Source organism: Eleutherodactylus coqui, chromosome 1 (assembly GCF_035609145.1).
Source record: "Eleutherodactylus coqui strain aEleCoq1 chromosome 1, aEleCoq1.hap1, whole genome shotgun sequence".
NCBI lineage: Eukaryota > Metazoa > Chordata > Amphibia > Anura > Eleutherodactylidae > Eleutherodactylus > Eleutherodactylus coqui.
The window spans coordinates 276,139,730-276,164,897 of NC_089837.1; the positions used below are offsets into that span (position 1 = coordinate 276,139,730).

Here is a 25,168-nt window from a genome sequence, read left to right on the forward strand (position 1 = left end):
AGTCAGAGACCGAGAGCGACAGCGAGACAGTCAGAGAACGAGAGCGACAGCGAGACAGTCAGAGAACGAGAGCGACAGAGAGACAGAGAACGAGAGCGACAAACAGTCAGAGAACGAGAGCGACAGCGAGACAGTCAGAGACCGAGAGTGACAGCGAGACAGTCAGAGACCGAGAGTGACAGCGAGACAGTCAGAGACCGAGAGCGACAGCGAGACAGTCAGAGACCGAGAGCGACAGCGAGACAGTCAGAGAACGAGAGCGACAGCGAGACACTCAGAGGCAGAGAGCGATAGCGAGACACTCAGAGGCAGAGAGCGATAGCGAGACACTCAGAGGCAGAGAGCGATAGCGAGACAGTCAGAGACAGAGAGCGACAGCGAGACAGTCAGAGAACGAGAGCGACAGCGAGACAGTCAGAGAACGAGAGCGACAGAGAGACAGTCAGAGAACGAGAGCGACAGAGAGACAGTCAGAGAACGAGAGCGACAGAGAGACAGTCAGAGAACGAGAGCGACAGAGAGACAGTCAGAGAAAGAGAGCGACAGAGACAGTCAGAGAACGAGAGCGACAGAGACAGTCAGAGAACGAGAGTGATAGAGACAGTCAGAGAACGAGAGCGATAGAGACACAGTCAGAGGCAGAGAGCAATAGAGAGACAGTAAGAGGCAGAGAGCAATATAAAGTTAGAGCCTGGGAGAAACAGTCAGAGAGTGATAGAGAGACTGTCGGAGACTGACAGCGATAGACAGTCAGAGACCGAGAGCGATAGAGAGACAGTCAGAGAACGAGAGCGATAGAGAGACAGTCAGAGAACGAGAGCGATAGAGAGACAGTCAGAGAACGAGAGCGATAGAGAGACAGTCAGAGAACGAGAGCGATAGAGAGACAGAGAACAAGAGCGATAAAGAGACAGAGAACAAGAGCGATAACGAGACAGTTAGAGAACGAGAGCCACGGAGAGATAGTCAGAGACCGAGAGCGATAGAGACAGTCAGAGAACGAGAGCGATAGAGACAGTCAGAGAACGAGAGCGATAGAGACAGTCAGAGAACGAGAGCGATAGAGACAGTCAGAGAACGAGAGCGATAGAGACACAGTCAGAGGCAGAGAGCAATAGAGAGACAGTCAGAGGCAGAGAGCGATAGAGAGACAGTCAGAGGCAGAGAGCGATAGAGAGACAGTCAGAGGCAGAGAGCGATAGAGAGACAGTTAGAGACCAAGTAAGACAGAGAACAAATAAGAGCAATAGATAGACAGAGAGTGATAGAGAGACAGTCAGAGACCGAGAGAGACAGGAAGCAAATAAGAGCAATAGATAGAAAGAGACAGAGTGATACAGAGTCCAAGAGCAATAGAAAGTCAGTCAGAGACTGAGAGCGACCAAAAGCAAATAAGAGTGATAGAGACAGAGAGCGATAGAGACACGGTTAGAATCCGAGACAGACAGTCGGAGACCGAGAGAGACAGGGCAAATAAGAGAAATAGATAGAGATCGAAAACGATAGAGGCAGAGAGCGATAGCGAGACAGTCAGAGGCAGAGAGCGATAGCGAGACAGTCAGAGGCAGAGAGCGATAGCGAGACAGTCAGAGGCAGAGAGCGATAGCGAGACAGTCAGAGGCAGAGAGCGATAGCGAGACAGTCAGAGGCAGAGAGCGATAGCGAGACAGTCAGAGGCAGAGAGCGATAGCGAGACAGTCAGAGGCAGAGAGCGACAGCGAGACAGTCAGAGGCAGAGAGCGACAGCGAGACAGTCAGAGGCAGAGAGCGACAGCGAGACAGTCAGAGGCAGAGAGCGACAGCGAGACAGTCAGAGGCAGAGAGCGACAGCGAGACAGTCAGAGGCAGAGAGCGACAGCGAGACAGTCAGAGGCAGAGAGCGACAGCGAGACAGTCAGAGGCAGAGAGCGACAGCGAGACAGTCAGAGGCAGAGAGCGACAGCGAGACAGTCAGAGGCAGAGAGCGACAGCGAGACAGTCAGAGGCAGAGAGCGACAGCGAGACAGTCAGAGGCAGAGAGCGATAGCGAGACAGTCAGAGGCAGAGAGCGATAGCGAGACAGTCAGAGGCAGAGAGCGATAGCGAGACAGTCAGAGGCAGAGAGCGACAGCGAGACAGTCAGAGGCAGAGAGCGACAGCGAGACAGTCAGAGGCAGAGAGCGACAGCGAGACAGTCAGAGGCAGAGAGCGACAGCGAGACAGTCAGAGGCAGAGAGCGACAGCGAGACAGTCAGAGGCAGAGAGCGACAGCGAGACAGTCAGAGACCGAGAGCGACAGCGAGACAGTCAGAGACCGAGAGCGACAGCGAGACAGTCAGAGACCGAGAGCGACAGCGAGACAGTCAGAGAACGAGAGCGACAGCGAGACAGTCAGAGAACGAGAGCGACAGCGAGACAGTCAGAGACAGAGAGCGACAGCGAGACAGTCAGAGACAGAGAGCGACAGCGAGACAGTCAGAGAGCGAGAGCGACAGCGAGACAGTCAGAGAGCGAGAGCGACAGCGAGACAGTCAGAGAGCGAGAGCGACAGCGAGACAGTCAGAGAGCGAGAGCGACAGAGACAGTGAGAGACCGAGAGCGACAGCGAGACAGTCAGAGAACGAGAGCGACAGGGAGACAGTCAGAGAACGAGAGCGACAGACAGTCAGAGAACGAGAGCGACAGAGAGACAGTCAGAACGAGAGCGACAGAGAGACAGTCAGAGAACGAGAGCGACAGAGAGACAGTCAGAGAACGAGAGCGATAGAGACAGTCAGAGAACGAGAGCGATAGAGACAGTCAGAGAACGAGAGCGATAGAGACAGTCAGAGAACGAGAGCGATAGAGACACAGTCAGAGAACGAGAGCGACAGAGAGACAGTCAGAGAAAGAGAGCGATAGAGACAGTCAGAGAACGAGAGCGATAGAGACAGTCAGAGAACGAGAGCGATAGAGACACAGTCAGAGGCAGAGAGCAATAGAGAGACAGTCAGAGGCAGAGAGCGATAGAGAGACAGTCAGAGGCAGAGAGCGATAGAGAGACAGTTAGAGACCAAGTAAGACAGAGAACAAACAAGAGCAATAGATAGACAGAGAGTGATAGAGAGACAGTCAGAGACCGAGAGAGACAGGAAGCAAATAAGAGCAATAGCTAGAAAGAGACAGAGTGATACAGAGTCCAAGAGCAATAGAAAGTCAGTCAGAGACTGAGAGCGATAGCGAGACAGTCAGAGGCAGAGAGCGATAGCGAGACAGTCAGAGGCAGAGAGCGATAGCGAGACAGTCAGAGGCAGAGAGCGATAGCGAGACAGTCAGAGGCAGAGAGCGATAGCGAGACAGTCAGAGGCAGAGAGCGATAGCGAGACAGTCAGAGGCAGAGAGCGATAGCGAGACAGTCAGAGGCAGAGAGCGATAGCGAGACAGTCAGAGGCAGAGAGCGATAGCGAGACAGTCAGAGGCAGAGAGCGATAGCGAGACAGTCAGAGGCAGAGAGCGATAGCGAGACAGTCAGAGACCGAGAGCGACAGCGAGACAGTCAGAGACCGAGAGCGACAGCGAGACAGTCAGAGACCGAGAGCGACAGCGAGACAGTCAGAGACCGAGAGCGACAGCGAGACAGTAAGAGACCGAGAGCGACAGCGAGACAGTCAGAGGCAGAGAGCGACAGCGAGACAGTCAGAGACAGAGAGCGACAGCGAGACAGTCAGAGACCGAGAGCGACAGCGAGACAGTCAGAGAACGAGAGCGACAGACAGTCAGAGAACGAGAGCGACAGAGAGACAGTCAAAGAACGAGAGCGATAGATTGACAGTCAGAGAACGAGAGCAATAGAGAGACAGTCAGAGAACGAGAGCGATAGAGACAGTCAGAGAACGAGAGCGATAGAGACAGTCAGAGAACGAGAGCGATAGAGACACAGTCAGAGGCAGAGAGCAATAGAGAGACAGTCAGAGGCAGAGAGCGATAGAGAGACAGTCAGAGGCAGAGAGCGATAGAGAGACAGTTAGAGACCAAGTAAGACAGAGAACAAATAAGAGCAATAGATAGACAGAGAGTGATAGAGAGACAGTCAGAGACCGAGAGAGACAGGAAGCAAATAAGAGCAATAGCTAGAAAGAGACAGAGTGATACAGAGTCCAAGAGCAATAGAAAGTCAGTCAGAGACTGAGAGCGATAGAGAGAGTCAGAGGCAGAGAGCGATAGAGAGAGTCAGAGGCAGAGAGCGACAGCGAGACAATCAGAGGCAGAGAGCGACAGCGAGACAGTCAGAGGCAGAGAGCGACAGCGAGACAGTCAGAGAACGAGAGCGACAGCGAGACAGTCAGAGAACGAGAGCGACAGAGACAGTCAGAGAACGAGAGCGATAGAGACAGTCAGAGAACGAGAGTGATAGAGACACAGTAAGAGGCAGAGAGCAATATAAAGTTAGAGCCTGGGAGAAACAGTCAGAGAGCGATAGAAAGACAGTCGGAGACTGAGAGCGATAGACAGTCAGAGACCGAGAGCGATAGAGAGACAGTCAGAGAACGAGAGCGATAGAGAGACAGTAAGAGAACGAGAGCGATAGAGAGACAGACAGAGAACGAGAGCGATAGAGAGACAGTCAGAGAACGAGAGCGATAGAGAGACAGTCAGAGAACGAGAGCGATAGAGAGACAGTCAGAGAACGAGACAGTCAGAGAACCAGAGAGAGACAGAGAGATAGTCAGAGAACGAGAGAGACAGTCAGAGAACGAGAGCGACAGAGAGACAGTCAGAGAACGAGAGAGACAGTCAGAGAACGAGAGAGACAGTCAGAGAACGAGAGAGACAGTCAGAGAACGAGAGCGACAGAGAGACAGGCAGAGAACGAGAGTGATAGAGAGACAGTCAGAGAATAAGAACGATAAAGAGATAGTCAGAGAACGAGAGCCACAGAGAGATAGTCAGAAACCGAGAGCGACAGAGAGACAGTCAGAGACCGGGAGCGATAGCAAAACAGTCAGAGAACGAGATCGACAGAGACAGTAGGAGAACGAGAGTGATAGAGAGACAGTCGGAGACTGAGAGTGATAGACAGTCAGAGACCGAGAGCGATAGAGAGACAGTCAGAGAACGAGAGCGATAGAGAGACAGTCAGAGAACGAGAGCGATAGAGAGACAGTCAGAGAACGAGAGCGAGACAGTCAGAGAACCAGAGAGACAGAGAGATAGTCAGAGAACGAGAGAGACAGTCAGAGAACGAGAGCGACAGAGAGACAGTCAGAGAACCAGAGAGACAGAGAGATAGTCAGAGAACGAGAGAGACAGTCAGAGAACGAGAGCGACAGAGAGACAGGCAGTGAACGAGAGTGATAGAGAGACAGTCAGAGACCGGGAGCCACAGAGAGATAGTCAGAAACCGAGAGCGACAGAGAGACAGTCAGAGACCGGGAGCGATAGCGAAAAAGTCAGAGAACGAGATCGACAGAGAGATAGTCAGAGAACGAGAGCGACAGAGAGACAGTCAGCGAACAAGAGCGACAGAGAGATAGTCAGCGAACTAGAGCGACAGAGAGTCAGTCAGAGACCGAGAGCGATAGCGAGACAGTCAGAGAACGAGAGCGACAGAGAGACGGTCAGAGAACGAGAGCGACAGAGAGACGGTCAGAGAACGAGAGCGACAGAGACAGTCAGAGAACGAGAGCGACAGAGAGACAGTCAGAGAACGACAGCGACAGAGAGACAGTCAGAGAACGAGAGCGACAGAGAGACAGTCAGAGAACGGGAGCGACAGAGAGACAGTCAGAGAACGGGATCGACAGAGAGACAGTCAGAGAACGGGAGCGACAGAGAGACAGTCAGAGAACGAGAGCGACAGAGAGACAGTCAGAGAATGAGAACGACAGAGACAGAAACTGAGAGCAGTAGAGAGACAGTCAGAAACCGAAAATGATAGAGATACAGTCAGAGAACAAGAGCGATAAAGACACAGTCAGAGGCAGAGAGCAATACAGAGACAGTCAGAGGCAGAGAGCGAGAGAGACAGTTAGAGACCAAGTAAGACAGAGAACAAATAAGAGCAATAGATAGACAGAGACCAAGAGAGACAGAGAGACCGAGAGCAAAAGAGAGAGTCAGAGGCAGACAGCGATAGAAAGGCAGTCAGAGGCAGAGAGCGATAGAGAGTTAGAGAAAGAGACATTCAGACAGAGCAATAGAGAGACAGTCAGAGGCCGAGAGAGACAGAGAGCAGATAAGAGCAATAGATAGACAGAAAACGAGACCGATAGAGAGACCAAGAGTAATAGAAAGACAGTCAGAGCCAGAGAGCGATAGAGAGACAGTCAGAGGTAAAGTGCGATAGAGAGACAGTCAGAGGCAGAGAGCGATAGAGAGAGACAGTCAGTCAGAGGCAGAGAGTGATAGAGAGACAGTCAGAGACCGATTGAGACAGTCAGAGAGAGAGAAAAAGAGTTAGAGACCAAGAGAGACAGTCAGACTGAGAGACAGAGAGCAAATAGGAGAGACCAAGAGTAATAGATAGACAGTCAGAGGCAGAGAGCGATAGACAGAGAGCGATAGAGAAACAGTCAGACACTGAAAGTAATAGGGAGACAGTCAGAAACTGAGAGAGACAGAGCAAATAAGGATGATAGATAAACATGGAGACAAAGAGCGATAGAGAGACAGAGAGCGATAGAGAGACAGAGGCAGAGACTGAAACAGAGAGACAGTCAGAGACCAAGAGCGATAGAGAGACAGTCAGAGACCGAGAGAGATAGTCAAGAGTGGAAGAGAGACAGTCAGAGACCAAGAAAGAGAGAGCAAATAGGAGCAATAGACAGAAACTGAGAGCAATTTATAGACAGAGAGCGATACAGAGACAGAGGCAGAGACCGACACAGTCAGACCGGGAGTGGTAAGAGAGACAGTCAGAGACTGAAAGAGACAGAGAGCAAATAATAGCAATAGAAAGACAGAGACCAAGAGCGATGGAGAGACAGAGGCAGAGAGCGAGAGACAGTCAGAGGCAGAGAGTGAGAGAGACATTTAGAGACCGAGAGCGATAGAGAGACAGTCAGAGACCGAGAGATACAGGAAGCAAATAAGAGCAATAGATAGAAAGAGACTGAGAGCGATAGAGAGTCCAAGAGCAATAGAGAGACAGTCAGAGACTGAGAGCGATAGAGAGACAGTCAGAGACTAAGAGCGACAAAGAGCAAATAAGAGTGATAGAGACCGAGAGCGACAGAGACACGGTCAGAGACAGAGAGACAATCTGAGACCGAGAGAGACAGAGAGCAGATAAGAGCAATAGATAGAGTCCAAGAGCGATAGAGAGACCGAGACCAATAGAGAGTCTGAGGCAGAGAGCGACAGAGAGACAGTAAAAGGCAGAGAGCGATATAAAGTTAGAACCCGGGAGAGACAGTCACAGAGCGATAGAGAGACAGTCAGAGACAGAGAGTGGTAGAGAGAGCCAGAGACTGAGAGAGACAGAAAGCAAATAAGAGCAATAGATAGGCAGGGACTGAGAGCGATAGAGAGTTTAAGAGCAAGAGAAAGACAGTCAGAGACTGAGAGCGATAGAGAGACAAAGACCGAGAGTGATAAAGAGACAGTCAGAGACCAAAAGTGATAGAGAGTCAGTCATAGACCAAGAGCGATAGAGAGACAGTCAGAGACAGAGAGTGGTAGAGAGAGCCAGAGACAGAGAGACAGAAAGCATATAAGAGCAATAGATAGGCAGGGACTGACAGCGATAGAGAGTTTAAGAGCAAGAGAAAGACAGTCAGAGACCGAGAGCGATAAAGAGACAGTCAGAGACTGAAAGTGATAGAGAGACAGTCAGAGACCAAGAGCGATAGAGAGATAAAGACCGAGAGCGATAAAGAGACAGTCAGAGACCGAGAGAGACAGGAAGCAAATAAGAGCAATAGATAGAAAGAGACAGAGTGATAGAGAGTCCAAGAGCAATAGAAAGTCAGTCAAAGACTGAGAGCGATAGAGAGACAGTCAGAGACTAAGAGCGACCAAGAGCAAATAAGAGTGATAGAGACAGAGAGCGATAGAGACACGGTTAGAGTCCGAGACAGACAGTCGGAGACCAAGAGAGACAGAGCAAATAAGAGAAATAGATAGAGATCGAAAACGATAGAGACCGAGAGCAATAGAGAGACAGTCAGAGTAAGAGAGCAATAGAGAGACAGTAAGATGCAGAGAGCAATATAGAGTAAGAGCCCGGGAGAAACAGTCAGAGACTGAGAGCGAGAGACAGTCAGAGACCGAGAGCGACAGAGAGACAGTCAGAGAACGAGAGCGACAGAGAGACAGTCAGAGAACGAGAGCGACAGAGAGACAGTCAGAGAACGAGAGCGACAGAGAGACAGTCAGAGAATGAGAGCGACAGAGAGACAGTCAGAGAATGAGAGCGACAGAGAGACAGTCAGAGAACGAGAGCGACAGAGAGACAGTCAGAGAATAAGAGCGATAAAGAGACAGTCAGAGACCAGGAGCAATAGCAAGACAGTCAGAGAACGAGAGCGACAGAGAGACAGTCAGAGAACGAGAGAGACAGTCAGAACGAGAGCGATAGATTGACAGTCAGAGAACGAGAGCAATAGAGAGACAGTCAGAGAACGAGAGCGACAGAGACAGTCAGAGAACGAGAGCGACAGAGAGACAGACAGAGAACGAGAGAGACAGTCAGAGAACGAGAGCGATAGAGAGACAGTCAGAGAACGAGAGCGATAGAGAGACAGTCAGAGAACGAGAGCGATAGAGAGACAGTCAGAGAACGAGAGCGATAGAGAGACAGTCAGAGAACGAGAGCGATAGAGAGACAGTCAGAGAACGAGAGCGATAGAGAGACAGTCAGAGAACGAGAGCGATAGAGAGACAGTCAGAGAACGAGAGCGATAGAGAGACAGTCAGAGAACAAGAGCGATAGAGAGACAGTCAGAGAACAAGAGCGATAGAGAGACAGTCAGAGAACAAGAGCGATACAGAGACAGTCAGAGAACAAGAGCGATACAGAGACAGTCAGAGAACGAGAGCGACAGAAAGACAGTCAGAGAACGAGAGAGACAGTCAGAACGAGAGCGATAGATTGACAGTCAGAGAACGAGAGCAATAGAGAGACAGTCAGAGAAGGAGAGCAACAGAGACAGTCAGAGAACGAGAGCGACAGAGAGACAGTTAGAGAACGAGAGAGACAGTCAGAGAACGAGAGCGATAGAGAGACAGAGAACGAGAGCGATAGAGAGACAGAGAACGAGAGCGATAGAGAGACAGAGAACGAGAGCGATAGAGAGACAGAGAACGAGAGCGATAGAGAGACAGAGAACGAGGGCGATAGAGAGACAGAGAACGAGGGCGATAGAGAGACAGTCAGAGAACGAGAGCGATAGAGAGACAGTCAGAGAACGAGAGCCACAGTGAGACAGTCAGAGACCGAGAGTGACAGAGAGACAGTCAGAGACCGAAAGAAAGAGAGACAGTCAGAGACCGAGAGCGACAGAGAGACAGTCAGAGACCGAGAGCGACAGAGAGTCAGTCAAAAACCGAGAGCGTCAGAGAGTCAGTCAAAGACCGAGAGCGACAGAGAGTCAGTCAGAGACCGAGAGCGACAGAGAGTCAGTCAGAGACCGAGAGCGATAGAGAGACAGTCAGAGAACGAGAGCGACAGAGAGACAGGCAGAGAACGAGAGAGACAGTCAGAGAACGAGAGCAATAGCGAGACAGTCAGAGAACGAGAGCGACAGTCAGAGAACGAGAGCGACAGAGCGACAGTCAGAGAACGAGAGCGACAGTCAGAGAACGAGAGCGACAGTCAGAGAACGAGAGCGACAGTCAGAGAACGGGAGCGACAGAGAGACAGTCAGAGAACGGGAGCGACAGAGAGTCAGTCAGAGACCGAGAGCGACAGAGAGACAGTCAGAGACCGAGAGCGACAGAGAGACAGTCAGAGAACGAGAGCGACAGAGAGACAGTCAGAGAACGAGAGCGACAGAGAGACAGGCAGAGAACGAGAGAGACAGTCAGAGAACGAGAGCGATAGAGAGACAGTCAGAGGCAGAGAGCGATAGAGAGACAGTCAGAGGCAGAGAGCGATAGAGAGACAGTCAGAGGCAGAGAGCGATAGAGAGACAGTCAGAGAACGAGAGAGTCAGAGAGACAGTCAGAGAACGAGAGAGACAGTAAGAAAAAGAGCCACAGAGAGACAGTCAGAGAACGAGAGCCACAGAGAGACAGTCAGAGAACGAGAGCCACAGAGAGACAGTCAGAGAACGAGAGCCACAGAGAGACAGTCAGAGAACGAGAGCCACAGAGAGACAGTCAGAGAACGAGAGCCACAGAGAGACAGTCAGAGAACGAGAGCCACAGAGAGATAGTTAGAGACCGAGAGCAACAGAGAGACAGTCAGAGAACTAGAGCGACAGAGAGTCAGTCTGAGACCGAGAGCGATAGCGAGACCGTCAGAGACCGAGAGCGATAGCGAGACCGTCAGAGACCGAGAGCGATAGCGAGACCGTCAGAGACCGAGAGCGATAGCGAGACAGTCAGAGACCGAGAGCGATAGCGAGACAGTCAGAGACCGAGAGCGATAGCGAGACAGTCAGAGACCGAGAGCGATAGCGAGACAGTCAGAGAACGAGAGCGACAGAGAGACAGTCAGAGAACGAGAGCGACAGAGAGACAGTCAGAGAACGAGAGCGACAGAGAGACAGTCAGAGAACGGGAGCGACAGAGAGCCAGTCAGAGAACGGGAGCGACAGAGAGACAGTCAGAGAACGGGAGCGACAGAGACAGTCAGAGAACGGGAGCGACAGAGAGACAGTCAGAGAACGGGAGCGACAGAGAGACAGTCAGAGAACGGGAGCGACAGAGAGACAGTCAGAGAACGAGAGCCACAGAGAGACAGTCAGAGAACGAGAGCCACAGAGAGACAGTCAGAGAACTAGAGCCACAGAGAGACAGTCAGAGAACGAGAGCCACAGAGAGACAGTCAGAGAACGAGAGCCACAGAGAGACAGTCAGAGAACGAGAGCCACAGAGAGATAGTTAGAGACCGAGAGCAACAGAGAGACAGTCAGAGAACTAGAGCGACAGAGAGTCAGTCTGAGACCGAGAGCGATAGCGAGACCGTCAGAGACCGAGAGCGATAGCGAGACCGTCAGAGACCGAGAGCGATAGCGAGACCGTCAGAGACCGAGAGCGATAGCGAGACAGTCAGAGACCGAGAGCGATAGCGAGACAGTCAGAGACCGAGAGCGATAGCGAGACAGTCAGAGAACGAGAGCGACAGAGAGACAGTCAGAGAACGAGAGCGACAGAGAGACAGTCAGAGAACGGGAGCGACAGAGAGACAGTCAGAGAACGAGAGCGACAGTCAGAGAACGAGAGCGACAGAGAGACAGTCAGAGAACGGGAGCGACAGAGAGACAGTCAGAGAACGGGAGCGACAGAGAGCCAGTCAGAGAACGGGAGCGACAGAGAGACAGTCAGAGAACGGGAGCGACAGAGACAGTCAGAGAACGGGAGCGACAGAGAGACAGTCAGAGAACGGGAGCGACAGAGAGACAGTCAGAGAACGGGAGCGACAGAGAGACAGTCAGAGAACGGGAGCGACAGAGAGACAGTCAGAGAACGGGAGCGACAGAGAGACAGTCAGAGAACGGGAGCGACAGAGAGCCAGTCAGAGAACGGGAGCGACAGAGAGACAGTCAGAGAACGGGAGCGACAGAGACAGTCAGAGAACGGGAGCGACAGAGAGACAGTCAGAGAACGGGAGCGACAGAGAGACAGTCAGAGAACGGGAGCGACAGAGAGACAGTCAGAGAACGGGAGCGACAGAGAGACAGTCAGAGAACGGGAGCGACAGAGAGACAGTCAGAGAACGGGAGCGACAGAGACAGTCAGAGAACGGGAGCGACAGAGAGACAGTCAGAGAACGGGAGCGACAGAGAGACAGTCAGAGAACGGGAGCGACAGAGAGACAGTCAGAGAACGGGAGCGACAGAGAGCCAGTCAGAGAACGGGAGCGACAGAGAGACAGTCAGAGAACGGGAGCGACAGAGACAGTCAGAGAACGGGAGCGACAGAGAGACAGTCAGAGAACGGGAGCGACAGAGAGACAGTCAGAGAACGGGAGCGACAGAGAGACAGTCAGAGAACGGGAGCGACAGAGAGACAGTCAGAGAACGAGAGCCACAGAGAGACAGTCAGAGAACGAGAGCCACAGAGAGACAGTCAGAGAACTAGAGCGACAGAGTCCGTCTGAGACCGAGAGCGACAGCGAGACCGTCAGAGACCGAGAGCGACAGCGAGACAGTCAGAGAACTAGAGCGACAGAGTCCGTCTGAGACCGAGAGCGACAGCGAGACCGTCAGAGACCGAGAGCGACAGCGAGACCGTCAGAGACCGAGAGCGACAGCGAGACCGTCAGAGACCGAGAGCGACAGCGAGACCGTCAGAGACCGAGAGCGACAGCGAGACCGTCAGAGACCGAGAGCGACAGCGAGACCGTCAGAGACCGAGAGCGACAGCGAGACCGTCAGAGACCGAGAGCGACAGCGAGACCGTCAGAGACCGAGAGCGACAGCGAGACCGTCAGAGACCGAGAGCGATAGCGAGACCGTCAGAGACCGAGAGCGATAGCGAGACAGTCAGAGACCGAGAGCGATAGCGAGACAGTCAGAGACCGAGAGCGATAGCGAGACAGTCAGAGAACGAGAGCGACAGAGAGACAGTCAGAGAACGAGAGCGACAGTCAGAGAACGAGAGCGACAGAGAGACAGTCAGAGAACGGGAGCGACAGAGAGACAGTCAGAGAACGGGAGCGACAGAGAGACAGTCAGAGAACGGGAGCGACAGAGAGACAGTCAGAGAACGGGAGCGACAGAGAGACAGTCAGAGAACGGGAGCGACATAGACAGAGACTGAGAGCAGTAGAGAGACAGTCAGATACCGAAAGTGATAGAGATACAGTCAGAGAACAAGAGTGATAAAGACACAGTCAGAGGCAGAGAGCAATAGAGAGACAGTTAGAGACCAAGTAAGACAGAGAATAAATAAGAGACCGAGCGCAAAAGAGAGACAGTCAGAGGCAGACAGCGATAGAGAGGCAGTCAGAGGCAGAGAGCGATAGAAAGACAGTCAGAGGGAAAGAGCGATAGAGACAGAGTCAGAGGGAAAGAGCGGTAGAGAGACAGTCAGAGGGAAAGAGCGGTAGAGAGTTAGAGAAAGAGACATTCAGACAGAGCAATAGAGAGACAGTCAGAGGCCGAGAGAGACAGAGAGCAGATAAGAGCAATAGATAGACAGAAAACGAGACCGATAGAGAGACCAAGAGTAATAGAAAGACAGTCAGAGCCAGAGAGCGATAGAGAGACAGTCAGAGGTAAAGTGCGATAGAGAGACAGTCAGAGGCAGAGAGCGACAGAGAGAGACAGAGACAGTCAGAGGCAGAGAGTGATAGAGAGACAGTCAGAGACCGATTGAGACAGTCAGAGACAGAGAGAAAAAGAGTTAGAGACCAAGAGAGACAGTCAGACTGAGAGACAGAGAGCAAATAGGAGAGACCAAGAGTGATAGACAGAGAGCGATAGAGAAACAGTTAGACACTGAAAGTAATAGGGAGACAGTCAGAAACTGAGAGAGACAGAGCAAATAAGGATGATAGATAAACATGGAGACAAAGAGCGATAGAGAGACAGAGAGCGATAGAGAGACAGAGGCAGAGACCGAAACAGAGAGACAGTCAGAGACCAAGAGCGATAGAGAGACAGTCAGAGACCGAGAGAGATAGTCAAGAGTCGAAGAGAGACAGTCAGAGACAAAGGAAGAGAGAGCAAATAGTAGCAATAAATAGACAGAAACTGAGAACAATTTATAGACAGAGAGCGATACAGAGACAGAGGCAGAGACCGACACAGTCAGACCGGGAGTGATAGAGAGACAGTCAGAGACAGTCAGAGACTGAAAGAGACAGAGAGCAATAGAAAGACAGAGACCAAGAGCGATAGAGAGACAGAGGCAGAGAGCGATAGAGAGATAGAGGCAGAGAGCGATAGACAGTCAGAGGCAGAGAGTGAGAGAGACATTTAGAGACCGAGAGCGATAGAGAGACAGTCAGAGACCGAGAGATACAGGAAGCAAATAAGAGCAATAGATAGAAAGAGACTGAGAGCGATAGAGAGTCCAAGAGCAATAGAGAGACAGTCAGAGACTGAGAGCGATAGAGAGACAGTCAGAGACTGAGAGCGACAAAGAGCAAATAAGAGTGATAGAGACCGAGAGCGACAGAGACACGGTCAGAGACTGAGAGAGACAATCTGAGACCGAGAGAGACAGAGAGCAAATAAGAGCAATAGATAGACAGAGTCCAAGAGTGATAGAGAGACCGAGAGCAATAGAGAGTCTGAGGCACAGAGCGATAGAGAGACAGTAAAAGGCAGAGAGCGATATAAAGTTAGAACCCGGGAGAGACAGTCACAGAGCGATAGAGAGACAGTCAGAGACAGAGAGTGGTAGAGAGAGCCAGAGACAGAGAGACAGAAAGCAAATAAGAGCAATAGATAGGTAGGGACTGAGAGCGATAGAGAGTTTAAGAGCAAGAGAAAGACAGTCAGAGACTGAGAGCGATAGAGAGACAAAGACCGAGAGCGATAAAGAGACAGTCAGAGACCGAAAGTGATAGAGAGACAGTCAGAGACCAAGAGCGATAGAGAGACAAAGACCGAGAGCGATAAAGAGACAGTCAGAGACCGAAAGAGACAGGAAGCAAATAAGAGCAATAGATAGACAGAGAGTGATAGAGAGACAGTCAGAGACCGAGAGAGACAGAAAGCAAATAAGAGCAATAGATAGAAAGACACAGAGTGATAGAGAGTCCAAGAGCAATAGAAAGTCAGTCAAAGACTGAGAGCGATAGAGATACAGTCAAAGACTAAGAGCGACCAAGAGCAAATAAGAGAAATAGATAGAGATCGAAAACGATAGAGACCGAGAGCAATAGAGAGACAGTCAGAGGCAGAGAGCGAGAGAGACAGTCAGAGACCGAGTAAGACAGAGAGCAAATAAGAGCAATAGATAGACAGAGTCCAAGAGCAATAGAGAGACCGAAAGCAATAGAGAGACAGTCAGAGGAAGAGAGCAATAGAGAGACAGTAAGAGGTAGAGAGCAATATAGAGTTAGAGCCCGGGAGAAACAGTCAGGGAGTGATAGAGAGACAGTCAGAGACTGAGAGCGAGAGACAGTCAGAGACCGAGAGCGACACAGAAACAGTCAGAGACCGAGAGCGATTGTGAGACAGTCAGAGAACGAGAGCGACAGAGAGACAGTCAGAGAACGAGAGCGACAGAGAGACAGTCAGAGAACGAGAGCGACAGAGAGACAGTCAGAGAACGAGAGCGACAGAGAGACAGTCAGAGAACGAGAGCGACAGAGAGACAGTCAGAGAACGAGAGCGATAGACAGTCAGAGAACGAGAGCGATAGAGAGACAGTCAGAGAACGAGAGCGACAGAGAGACAGTCAGAGAACGAGAGCGACAGAGAGACAGTCAGAGAACGAGAGAGATAGAGAGACAGTCAGAGAAAAAGAGCGACAGAGAGACAGTCAGAGAACGAGAGAGACAGTCAGAGAACGAGAGCGATAGAGAGATAGTCAGAGAACGAGAGCCACAGAGAGATAGTCAGAGACCGAGAGCGACAGAGAGACAGTCAGAGACCGAGAGCGACAGAGAGACAGTCAGAGACCGAGAGCGACAGAGAGTCAGTCAGAGACCGAGAGCGACAGAGAGTCAGTCAGAGACCGAGAGCGATAGCGAGACAGTCAGAGAACGACAGAGACAGTCAGAACGAGAGCGATAGAGAGACAGTCAGAGAACGAGAGCGACAGAGAGACAGTCAGAGAACGAGAGAGACTGAGAACGAGAGCGATAGACAGTCAGAGAACGAGAGCGACAGAGACAGTCAGAGAACGAGAGCAAGAGAGACAGTCAGAGACTGAGAGCAGTAGAGGAACAGTCAGAGAACGAGAGCGACAGAGAGACAGTCAGAGAACGAGAGCGACAGAGACAGTCAGAGAACGAGAGAGAGACAGAGAACGAGAGCGATAGACAGTCAGAGAACGAGAGCGACAGAGACAGTCAGAGAACGAGATCAAGAGAGACAGTCAGAGAACGAGAGCAAGAGACAGTCAGAGACTGAGAGCAGTAGAGGAACAGTCAGAGACTGAGAGCAGTAGAGAGACAGTCAGAGAACGAGAGCGACAGAGAGACAGTCAGAGAACGAGAGAGACTGAGAACGAGAGCGATAGACAGTCAGAGAACGAGAGCGACAGAGACAGTCAGAGAACGAGAGCAAGAGAGACAGTCAGAGAACGAGAGCAAGAGACAGTCAGAGACTGAGAGCAGTAGAGGAACAGTCAGAGACTGAGAGCAGTAGAGAGACAGTCAGAGAACGAGAGCGACAGAGAGACAGTCAGAGAACAAGAGCGATAGCGAGACAGTCAGAGAACGACAGAGACAGTCAGAACGAGAGCGATAGAGAGACAGTCAGAGAACGAGAGCGACAGAGAGACAGTCAGAGAACGAGAGAGACTGAGAACGAGAGCGATAGACAGTCAGAGAACGAGAGCGACAGAGACAGTCAGAGAACGAGAGCAGTAGAGACAGTCAGAGAACGAGAGCGACAGAGAGACAGTCAGAGAACGAGAGCGACAGAGAGACAGTCAGAGAACGAGAGCGACAGAGAGACAGTCAGAGAACGAGAGCGACAGAGAGACAGTCAGAGAACGAGAGCGACAGAGAGACAGTCAGAGAACGAGAGCGACAGAGAGACAGTCAGAGAACGAGAGCGACAGAGAGACAGTCAGAGAACGAGAGAGAGACAGAGAACGAGAGCGATAGACAGTCAGAGAACGAGAGCGACAGAGACAGTCAGAGAACGAGAGCAAGAGAGACAGTCAGAGAACGAGAGCAAGAGACAGTCAGAGACTGAGAGCAGTAGAGGAACAGTCAGAGACTGAGAGCAGTAGAGAGACAGTCAGAGAACGAGAGCGACAGAGAGACAGTCAGAGAACAAGAGCGACAGAGAGACAGTCAGAGAACAAGAGCGACAGAGAGACAGTCAGAGAACGAGAGCGACAGAGAGACAGTCAGAGAACGAGAGCGACAGTCAGAGAACGAGAGCGACAGAGAGACAGTCAGAGAACGAGAGCGATAGAGAGATAGTCAGAGAACGAGAGCCACAGTGAGATAGTCAGAGACCGAGAGCGACAGAGAGACAGTCAGAGACCGAGAGCGACAGAGAGTCAGTCAGAGACCGAGAGCGATAGCGAGACAGTCAGAGAACGAGAGAGACAGTCAGAGAACGAGAGCGATAGAGAGACAGTCAGAGAACGAGAGCAAGAGAGAGACAGTCAGAGAACGAGAGCAGTAGAGAGACAGTCAGAGACCGAAAGTGATAGAGATACAGTCAGACAACAAGAGCGATAGAGAAACAGTCAGAGGCAGAGAGCGATAGAGAGACAGTCAGAGGCAGAGAGCGATAGAGAGACAGTCAGAGGCAGAGAGCGATAGAGAGACAGTCAGAGGCAGAGAGCGATAGAGAGACAGTCAGAGGCAGAGAGCGATAGAGAGACAGTCAGTGGCAGAGAGCAATAAAGAGACAGTCAGAGACCGAGAGAGACAGAGCAAATAAGAGCAATAGATAGACAAAGACCGAGAGCCATAGAGACAGCAAGAGTAATAGAAAGACAGTCTGAGACCGAGAGAGAAAGTCAGATATCGAGAGAAAGTCAGAGACAGCGAGCGATAGAGAGACATTTAGAGATCAAGAGAGACAGGCAGAAACTGAGAGAGAAAGTAAGAGACCAAGAGAGATAGAAAGACAGTCAGAGGCAGAGAGAGACAGTCAGAGACTGAGAGAGAAAGTCAGAGACTGAGAGAGAAAGTCAGAGACTAAGAGAGAAAGTCAGAGACTAAGAGAGAAAGTCAGAGACTAAGAGAGAAAGTCAGAAACAGCGAGCGATATACAGTCAAAGGCAGAGAGCGATATAGAGTCATTTAGAGAGAGAGCGATACAGACAGTTAGACCGAGAGATAGATAGCCAGTCAGAGACTGAGAAAGACAGAGAGCAAATAAGCGCAATAGATAGTCAGAGACCAAGAGTGATAGAGAGACCGAGAGCAATAGAGGAACAGTCAGAGGCAGAGAGCGATAGAGGAACAGTCAGAGGCAAAGAGCGATAGAGGAACAGTCAGAGGCAAAGAGCGATAGAGAGACAGTCAGAGGCAGAGAGCGATAGAGAGACAGAGGCAGAGAGCGATAGAGAGACAGTCAGAGGCAGAGAGCGATAGAGACAGATAGATAGAGAGACAGTCAAAGACAGAGCGATAGACAATCAGAGACTGAGCGTGATAAAGAAACATTTAGAGACTGAGAGAGACAGTCAGAGAGCAAGAGAGATAGACAGCAAATAAGAGCAATAGATAGATAGAGACCGAGAGCAATACATAGACCGAGACAGAGAGCGATAAAAAGACAGAGGCAGAGACCAAAACAGAGAGTGACAGTCAGAGACCAAGAGCGATAGAGAGACAGTCAGAGACCGAGAGAGACGGTCAGAGATGAAGAGAGACAGTCAGAGACCAAGAAAGGGAGAGCAAATAGGAGCAATATATAGACAGTAACTGAGAGCAATATATAGACAGAGAGCGATAGAGAGACAGAGGCAGAGACCGAGGCAGTCAGAGGCAGAAGCGTTAGAGAGACAGTCAGAGGCAGAAGCGTTAGAGAGACAGTCAGAGGCAGAGAGCGTTAGAGAGACAGTCAGAGGCAGAGAGCGTTAGAGAGACAGTCAGAGGCAGAGAGCGTTAGAGAGACAGTCAGAGGCAGAGAGCGTTAGAGAGACAGAGGCAGAGAGCGATAGAGAGACAGAGGCAGAGAGCGATAGAGAGACAGAGGCAGAGAGCGATAGAGAGACAGAGGCAGAGAGCGATAGAGAGACAGAGGCAGAGAGCAGAAACTGAGACAGACAGTAAGAGACTCAGAGCGATAGAGAGACAGTCAGAGATAGAGAGAGACAGAGACCGAGACAGTCCGACCGTGAGCGATAGAGAGACAGTCAGGGACCGAGAAAGATAGTCAGGGACTGAAAGAAACAGTCAGAGACCGAGAGAGACAGTTAGAGACCGAGAGAGACAGTCAGAGACAGAGAGCAAATAAGAGCAATAGACAGACAGAGACCGAGAGCGATAGAGAGACAGTCAGAGGCAGAGAGAGATAGAGAGACAGTCAGAGGCAGCGAGCGATAGAAAGACAGTCAGAGGCAGCGAGCGATAGAAAGACAGTCAGAGGCAGCGAGCGATAGAAAGACAGTCAGAGGCAGCGAGCGATAGAAAGACAGTCAGAGGCAGCGAGCGATAGAAAGACAGTCAGAGGCAGAGAGCGATAGAAAGACAGTCAGAGGCAGAGAGCGATAGAAAGACAGTCAGAGGCAGAGAGCGATAGAAAGACAGTCAGAGGCAGAGAGCGATAGAAAGACAGTCAGAGGCAGAGAGCGATAGAAAGACAGTCAGAGGCAGAGAGCGATAGAAAGACAGTCAGAGGCAGAGAGCGATAGAAAGACAGTCAGAGGCAGAGAGCGATAGAAAGACAGTCAGAGGCAGAGAGCGATAGAAAGACAGTCAGAGGCAGAGAGCGATAGAAAGACAGTCAGAGGCAGAGAGCGATAGAAAGACAGTCAGAGGCAGAGAGCGATAGAAAGACAGTCAGAGGCAGAGAGCGATAGAAAGACAGTCAGAGGCAGAGAGCGATAGAAAGACAGTCAGAGGCAGAGAGCGATAGAAAGACAGTCAGAGGCAGAGAGCGATAGAAAGACAGTCAGAGGCAGAGAGCGATAGAAAGACAGTCGGAGGCAGAGAGCGATAGAAAGACAGTCGGAGGCAGAGAGCGATAGAAAGACAGTCGGAGGCAGAGAGAGATAGAAAGACAGACAGAGGCAGAGAGAGATAGAAAGACAGACAGAGGCAGAGAGAGATAGAAAGACAGACAGAGGCCGAGAGAGATAGAAAGACAGACAGAGGCCGAGAGAGATAGAAAGACAGTCAGAGGCCGAGAGAGATAGAAAGACAGTCAGAGGCCGAGAGAGATAGAAAGACAGACAGAGGCCGAGAGAGATAGAAAGACAGTCAGAGGCCGAGAGAGATAGAAAGACAGTCAGAGGGAGGGAGAGATAGAAAGACAGTCAGAGGCAGAGAGCGATAGAAAGACAGTCAGAGGCCGAGAGCGATAGAAAGACAGTCAGAGGCCGAGAGCGATAGAAAGACAGTCAGAGGCCGAGAGCGATAGAAAGACAGTCAGAGGCCGAGAGAGATAGAAAGACAGTCAAAGGCAGAGAGAGATAGAAAGACAGTCAGAGGCAGAGAGAGATAGAAAGACAGAGGCAGAGAGAGATAGAAAGACAGAGGCAGAGAGAGATAGAAAGACAGAGGCAGAGAGAGATAGAAAGACAGAGGCAGAGAGAGATAGAAAGACAGTCAGAGGGAGGGAGAGATAGAAAGACAGTCAGAGGCCGAGAGCGATAGAAAGACAGTCAGAGGCCGAGAGCGATAGAAAGACAGTCAGAGGCCGAGAGCGATAGAAAGACAGTCAGAGGCCGAGAGCGATAGAAAGACAGTCAGAGGCCGAGAGCGATAGAAAGACAGTCAGAGGCCGAGAGCGATAGAAAGACAGTCAGAGGCCGAGAGAGATAGAAAGACAGTCAGAGGCCGAGAGAGATAGAAAGACAGTCAGAGGCAGAGAGCGATAGAAAGACAGTCAGAGGCAGAGAGCGATAGAAAGACAGTCAGAGGCAGAGAGCGATAGAAAGACAGTCAGAGGCAGAGAGCGATAGAAAGACAGTCAGAGGCAGAGAGCGATAGAAAGACAGTCAGAGGCAGAGAGCGATAGAAAGACAGTCAGAGGCAGAGAGCGATAGAAAGACAGTCAGAGGCAGAGAGCGATAGAAAGACAGTCGGAGGCAGAGAGCGATAGAAAGACAGTCGGAGGCAGAGAGCGATAGAAAGACAGTCGGAGGCAGAGAGAGATAGAAAGACAGACAGAGGCAGAGAGAGATAGAAAGACAGACAGAGGCCGAGAGAGATAGAAAGACAGACAGAGGCCGAGAGAGATAGAAAGACAGACAGAGGCCGAGAGAGATAGAAAGACAGTCAGAGGCCGAGAGAGATAGAAAGACAGTCAGAGGCCGAGAGAGATAGAAAGACAGACAGAGGCCGAGAGAGATAGAAAGACAGTCAGAGGCCGAGAGAGATAGAAAGACAGTCAGAGGGAGGGAGAGATAGAAAGACAGTCAGAGGCAGAGAGCGATAGAAAGACAGTCAGAGGCCGAGAGCGATAGAAAGACAGTCAGAGGCCGAGAGCGATAGAAAGACAGTCAGAGGCCGAGAGCGATAGAAAGACAGTCAGAGGCCGAGAGAGATAGAAAGACAGTCAAAGGCAGAGAGAGATAGAAAGACAGTCAGAGGCAGAGAGAGATAGAAAGACAGAGGCAGAGAGAGATAGAAAGACAGAGGCAGAGAGAGATAGAAAGACAGAGGCAGAGAGAGATAGAAAGACAGAGGCAGAGAGAGATAGAAAGACAGTCAGAGGGAGGGAGAGATAGAAAGACAGTCAGAGGCCGAGAGCGATAGAAAGACAGTCAGAGGCCGAGAGCGATAGAAAGACAGTCAGAGGCCGAGAGCGATAGAAAGACAGTCAGAGGCCGAGAGCGATAGAAAGACAGTCAGAGGCCGAGAGCGATAGAAAGACAGTCAGAGGCCGAGAGAGATAGAAAGACAGTCAAAGGCAGAGAGAGATAGAAAGACAGTCAGAGGCAGAGAGAGATAGAAAGACAGAGGCAGAGAGAGATAGAAAGACAGAGGCAGAGAGAGATAGAAAGACAGAGGCAGAGAGAGATAGAAAGACAGAGGCAGAGAGAGATAGAAAGACAGAGGCAGAGAGAGATAGAAAGACAGAGGCAGAGAGAGATAGAAAGACAGAGGCAGAGAGAGATAGAAAGACAGAGGCAGAGAGAGATAGAAAGACAGAGGCAGAGAGAGATAGAAAGACAGACAGAGGCAGAGAGAGATAGAAAGACAGACAGAGGCAGAGAGAGATAGAAAGACAGACAGAGGCAGAGAGAGATAGAAAGACAGTCAGAGGCAGAGAGAGATAGAAAGACAGTCAGAGGCAGAGAGAGATAGAAAGACAGTCAGAGGGCGAGAGCGATAGACAGTCAGAGGCCGAGAGCGATAGAAAGACAGTCAGAGGCCGAGAGAGATAGAAAGACAGTCAAAGGCAGAGAGAGATAGAAAGACAGTCAGAGGCAGAGAGAGATAGAAAGACAGAGGCAGAGAGAGATAGAAAGACAGAGGCAGAGAGAGATAGAAAGACAGAGGCAGAGAGAGATAGAAAGACAGAGGCAGAGAGAGATAGAAAGACAGAGGCAGAGAGAGATAGAAAGACAGACAGAGGCAGAGAGAGATAGAAAGACAGACAGAGACAGAGAGAGATAGAAAGACAGAGGCAGAGAGAGATAGAAAGACAGAGGCAGAGAGAGATAGAAAGACAGACAGAGGCAGAGAGAGATAGAAAGACAGACAGAGGCAGAGAGAGATAGAAAGACAGACAGAGGCAGAGAGAGATAGAAAGACAGACAGAGGCAGAGAGAGATAGAAAGACAGACAGAGGCAGAGAGAGATAGAAAGACAGACAGAGGCAGAGAGAGATAGAAAGACAGACAGAGGCAGAGAGAGATAGAAAGACAGACAGAGGCAGAGAGAGATAGAAAGACAGACAGAGGCAGAGAGAGATAGAAAGACAGACAGAGGCAGAGAGAGATAGAAAGACAGTCAGAGGCAGAGAGAGATAGAAAGACAGTCAGAGGCCGAGAGCGATAGAAAGACAGTCAGAGGCCGAGAGCGATAGAAAGACAGTCAGAGGCCGAGAGCGATAGAAAGACAGTCAGAGGCCGAGAGCGATAGAAAGACAGTCAGAGGCCGAGAGAGATAGAAAGACAGTCAAAGGCAGAGAGAGATAGAAAGACAGTCAGAGGCAGAGAGAGATAGAAAGACAGAGGCAGAGAGAGATAGAAAGACAGAGGCAGAGAGAGATAGAAAGAGGCAGAGAGAGATAGAAAGAGGCAGAGAGAGATAGAAAGAGGCAGAGAGAGATAGAAAGACAGAGGCAGAGAGAGATAGAAAGACAGAGGCAGAGAGAGATAGAAAGACAGAGGCAGAGAGAGATAGAAAGACAGAGGCAGAGAGAGATAGAAAGACAGAGGCAGAGAGAGATAGAAAGACAGAGGCAGAGAGATAGAAAGACAGAGGCAGAGAGATAGAAAGACAGACACAGGCAGAGAGAGATAGAAAGACAGACAGAGGCAGAGAGAGATAGAAAGACAGACAGAGGCAGAGAGAGATAGAAAGACAGACAGAGGCAGAGAGAGATAGAAAGACAGTCAGAGGCCGAGAGCGATAGAAATACAGTCAGAGGCAGAGAGCGATTGAAAGACAGTCAGAGGCAGAAAGAGATAGAAAGACCGTCAGAGGCAGAGAGCGATAGCAAGACATTCAGAGGGAGGGAGAGATAGAAAGACTGAGGCAGAGAGAGATAGAAAGACAGTCAGAGGCAGAGAGAGATAGAGAGACAGTTAGACGAAGAGAGAGATAGAGAGACAGTTAGACGAAGAGAGAGATAGAGAGACAGTTAGACGAAGAGAGAGATAGAGAGACAGTTAGACGAAGAGAGAGATAGAGAGACAGTCAGAGACTGATAGAGAGAGTCAGAGACCGAGAGAGAGTCAGAGACCGAGAGAGAGTCAGAGACCGAGAGAGAGTCAGAGACCGACAGAAAGTGAGAGACCGACAGAAAGTCAGATACTGAGAGTGATAGAGAGACAGGCAGAGACCAAGAGAGAACTTTAGAGACCAAGAGCAATAGACAGTCAGAGGCAGAGAGCGATAGAAAGACAGTCAGAGGCAGAGAGAGACAGACAGAGGCAGAGAGAGATAGAAAGACAGACAGAGGCAGAGAGAGATAGAAAGACAGACAGAGGCAGAGAGAGATAGAAAGACAGACAGAGGCAGAGAGAGATAGAAAGACAGACAGAGGCAGAGAGAGATAGAAAGACAGTCAAAGGCAGAGAGAGATAGAAAGACAGTCAGAGGAAGAGAGAGATAGAAAGACAGTCAGAGGAAGAGAGAGATAGAAAGACAGTCAGAGGCCGAGAGAGATAGAAAGACAGTCAGAGGCAGAGAGAGATAGAAAGACAGTCAGAGGCAGAGAGAGATAGAAAGACAGAGGCAGAGAGAGATAGAAAGACAGAGGCAGAGAGAGATAGAAAGACAGAGGCAGAGAGAGATAGAAAGACAGAGGCAGAGAGAGATAGAAAGACAGAGGCAGAGAGAGATAGAAAGACAGACAGAGGCAGAGAGAGATAGAAAGACAGACAGAGGCAGAGAGAGATAGAAAGACAGACAGAGGCAGAGAGAGATAGAAAGACAGACAGAGGCAGAGAGAGATAGAAAGACAGACAGAGGCAGAGAGAGATAGAAAGACAGTCAGAGGCAGAGAGCGATAGAAAGACAGTCAGAGGCAGAGAGCGATAGAAAGACAGTCAGAGGCAGAGAGCGATAGAAAGACAGTCAGAGGCAGAGAGAGATAGAAAGACAGAGGCAGAGAGAGATAGAAAGACAGAGGCAGAGAGAGATAGAAAGACAGAGGCAGAGAGAGATAGAAAGAGGCAGAGAGAGATAGAAAGAGGCAGAGAGAGATAGAAAGACAGAGGCAGAGAGAGATAGAAAGACAGAGGCAGAGAGAGATAGAAAGACAGAGGCAGAGAGAGATAGAAAGACAGAGGCAGAGAGAGATAGAAAGACAGAGGCAGAGAGAGATAGAAAGACAGAGGCAGAGAGAGATAGAAAGACAGAGGCAGAGAGAGATAGAAAGACAGAGGCAGAGAGAGATAGAAAGACAGAGGCAGAGAGATAGAAAGACAGACACAGGCAGAGAGAGATAGAAAGACAGACACAGGCAGAGAGAGATAGAAAGACAGACAGAGGCAGAGAGAGATAGAAAGACAGTCAGAGGCCGAGAGAGAGAGAAAGACAGTCAGAGGCCGAGAGCGATAGAAATACAGTCAGAGGCAGAGAGCGATTGAAAGACAGTCAGAGGCAGAA

The 25,168-nt window shown here is 50.5% G+C and overlaps 1 protein-coding gene and 1 pseudogene across 3 annotated transcripts in view; one reads left to right on the forward strand and one right to left on the reverse strand.

The window, feature by feature from the left end:
• The window catches only part of ITPR3 (inositol 1,4,5-trisphosphate receptor type 3), a 665,728-nt gene that overhangs the window by 336,613 nt on the left and 303,947 nt on the right, over positions 1–25,168 (reverse strand). The gene's annotated exons all lie outside the window — the stretch shown is intronic.
• LOC136616724 (U1 small nuclear ribonucleoprotein 70 kDa-like) lies at positions 23,775–25,026 on the forward strand (annotated as a pseudogene).